The 3726-nt window shown below is 40.5% G+C and overlaps 1 pseudogene; it reads left to right on the top strand.

Moving 5' to 3' along the window:
* The first annotated feature begins 194 nt into the window (after positions 1–194).
* LOC102483127 (F-actin-capping protein subunit alpha-1 pseudogene) lies at positions 195–2777 on the top strand (annotated as a pseudogene).
* The last annotated feature ends 949 nt before the right edge of the window (positions 2778–3726 follow it).

Raw genomic sequence — 3726 nt, 5'->3', positions numbered from 1 at the left:
GAGAGAGACATAGAGACAGAAAGCGAGAAATCACCCCCCAGGGGGGATGGTCACGCCGCAATCCCTTCTCCATTCTCCTCTCGGGATCTTGGGCATGCACGCACGCACACGCGCCCGGCGTGAGTTTTAAGCCACCGGGTCCGGGACACGAACCGCGGTCGACTACGTGGAAGCCCAGCGACATAGCCATTACGCTAACTGCTGGTTCCCCACTGACTACTCTCTTGATTCATTGCTTGACCAGCTCAGAAATCTCAGAGAAACACGTTTTCTGGCTTATTATAAAGAATACAGATGAACAGACCAATAAAGAGATGGGTAGGACAAGGTGCCAGGAGGAGAGGGTGTGGAACTTCCATGCTCTGGGCACACCACTCTCCCAGGGTATCCTGTTTTCAGCAACCAAGTGTTTTTACAGACCTTGGCCTCCAGGCCACACTATCCCTTTTCTGGAGGTCGGTGAGTGGCAATAAAAATTCCAACCCTGGAGAGCAGCTCAAGATGACCGGCTTAGAGGATCTCGTGTCGGATGAGGAAAAGATACGTATAGCTGCTAAATTCATCACTCATGCACCCCCAGAGGAATTTAATGAAGTATTCAGTGATGTCAGACTACTACTTAATAATGACAATCTTCTCAGGGAAGGGCAGCACCTGTATTTGCCAGTATAACAGATCAGTTCATACCTGTGAAGATAGAAAGCTACAAAGATCAGGTCTTAATTACAGAGCATGGTGACCTGGGTAATAGCAGATTTTTAGATCCAAGAAACAAAATTTCCTTTAATTTTGATCATTTACAGAAAGAAGCAAGTGATCCCCAGCCAGAGGAAATAGATGGAGGCCTAAAGTCTTGGAGAGAATATCTGTGACAGTGCTTTATGAGCTTATTCTAAAAATCATTATTCCACAGCTTCTGTACTGTTTATGCTAAAACTATAGATGGACAACAACCATTGTTGCATGTATTAAAAGCCATCAGTCTCAGCCTAAAAACTTTGGGAGTGGTCACTGGAGGTCAGAGTGGAAGTTCACCATCACACCATCTACAGCCCAGCTGGAGTGCTTAAAATTCTGGTTCACTATTATGAAAATGGCAATGTTCAATTGGTTAATCATAAAGATGTACAGGATTCAGTAACAGTTTGGAATGAAGTCCAAACTGCCAAGAAGTTTATTAAAATCGGAGAGAATGCAGAAAATGAGTATCAGACAGCAATTAGTGAAAACTATCAAACAATGTCAGATACCACATTCAAACCATTGCACCTGCAGCTTCCAGTTATTCACACCAAAGTCAACTGGAACAAGATACTCAGCTACAAGATTGGCAAAGAAATGCAGAATGTTTAGAGGGAAAAAGAAAGAAATGCAGAATGTGAGATTCTTCAATATATGGAAAGAAAAGAATTCAAGACCAACACATGGTCATAAGATAAGAGATTTATAAACAAGAGTGATACTTTGCTAGGGCTTTCAAAGTTAACAAGTTTTCTAGCCTCCTGAAATACTGTTCAACCTATAGCATTGTCCTGATTCTTTTGATTCTCTGCTTTGTAATTTTCTGTTATCACCATATCCACTTCTAAATCTTTTGTTGTGCTAATTTTACTACATTTAGTGTTGGAGAGAGAGAACAATCCCGGAGACATTTTACTGTTTAGAAAATTTTCCTGGCCATGAAGTCCTGTTACTGATTGAGACAGATAATATGCTCAGTACTTTTCTACTTCTATCCTTCAAAGCACTGCTGGTACTTCAGTGGTTTTTACCGATCCACCAATGGCTGAAAAAGCAATGCTGCTAACTACAGCTGAGTGGAAGACAGGGTCATCCTTTCCCCTCTAATTGCCTTGATCATCATTGATAGCATCTCACAGCTGTAGTTTTCAAAAGTTTGGGTTGAAGCTTTCAAGTCCTTTGGGGAGGGGAGGGAGTACAAAGAAAGTTGCAAAGGAAGTTTCCTGGTGATTCCATGATAGCCAGCTCCTCTCTGAGGAACTTGTGTTTAAATCCAAAGACATGAACCACATGCCCTGTATGCTTGCTTTGTTTCCTTCCCTCACTGTCTCCTCCCACATTGTAGTTAATAGACATCTGCATTTTTAGAAGAGTTTTACCCATTTATGTTTGTTTTTTTATTTTTATCTTTTTTAATTTTCAAGAACTGCTGGCATACTGTGGATGTTGTAGAGCATAAAACTTGAAAAATGCAGATATGGGAGGAATACTAGGTATTCCTTGTGCTTTAACACTTTGTGGCAGGATGCAAATGAATCAAATAACTACATAAATAATAAAAACTAAAAATAAACCAAAGTGAAAAGGGTAACTTCTAGGTGTCTTTCTATTGTAACCTGTTGTTTAAGGGAATACTAGTGATTTAATAGGATAAAAAACTTGTTTTAAATGACTCATCCTCAGTCCTGCCTGCCAAGAACTCACATGTAACTGTGATACAGCAGCCCTTCCCAAGTGTATGGGCAGGCATGTATGGGGTTTCTGAATACACAAGTGACATAGATATGGTATGACAGCTGGGAATGGTGGATTCAATTGTTTACACTTGTATGACCAGGCCTTAAGGGTAGGTCAATTTTTTAAAAACCAAGTAGTGTCTTCCTACCTATCCCCAAATACATGTCAAGAAAGAAGAGTGTGGTGCTTCAGCTCTGTTGCTCAGTAATACAGTCAAGCAAAAGTTTGTTTCCAAGTGACCCATTGAGCTGTGTAAGCATTTTTGTTTATTTCAAATAAAATATATTTGTATTATTTGTCATTCATACTATCCGTCCATATCACACTATCTTCTGTATCAGATAACCAATAGAAATGTACCTGTTTTTTTCTTTAAAAAAAAAAAGTTCCAACCCTTTAATCATCATTCTGGTGACTAATCCTGACCTGAGGCTATCTAGGGACCTTACCCTAAATCACCTCATTAGTATAAAATCAGTGGTCTTAAAGGAGGCATTACATAATAAATAACCAAAGACATTTCCTGTCACCTAGGAAATTCCAGTTGTTTTAGATGCTTCATAATAGGAACACAGGATGAAAAAGAAATACCACATATTAAAATTTTAGGGAATAAATGTCTAGGTCCTCAATAAACATATACACTCTTTTCTAATTGATATGCCTGGGCCCAGCCGCCATGGTTCAGTGGTAACAGCACCTTGCCGGACTGACTGGAAGCCATATGGTGACTATGATTCAGAACCTGAATCCGCCTGAAAAACACTGGGTACAAGGAATCCTGAGGAACTGGAGGGCTAGGGAAAGGGGATTGTGGCTTGATGAGATCCTATCAAGGGTGCTTTCTTTCTACCTCTCTCTTTGGTGCACATGTACTTTGTATCATAAAAAGAAAGGGGAGAGGTCAGCATGTGGCATGGTGGTTAAGGGCCCTGGACTCCCACATGGGTGACCATGGTTCAAGTCTTGGACCTGGCGTCTTGCTTTCTCTCTTTACCTCTCTCTCTCTCTCTCTGGTCAAATTAAAGAAATAAATAAGATTAAATAAAATAATTCTTAAAAAAAAAAAACAAAAAACGGGGTGGGGAGGGATAATCTGCCTAAGTATAAACCTGTGCTATGTCCACCTAAAAAGAAAAGCGGGACAAAGCAGTAAAGCAAAAGAATTTATTTGGGGGACCAGCAGATGGCATAGCAGTTACATCACTGGACTCACACATGGTCAACCACAGTTTGAGTCCCAGACCC

Source organism: Tupaia chinensis, unplaced genomic scaffold (genome assembly GCF_000334495.1).
Source record: "Tupaia chinensis unplaced genomic scaffold, TupChi_1.0 Scaffold000023_1, whole genome shotgun sequence".
Classification (NCBI taxonomy): Eukaryota; Metazoa; Chordata; class Mammalia; order Scandentia; family Tupaiidae; genus Tupaia; species Tupaia belangeri.
Note: the sequence above shows the minus strand (reverse complement) of the source record. Positions and strands in the feature narration are given on the sequence as shown.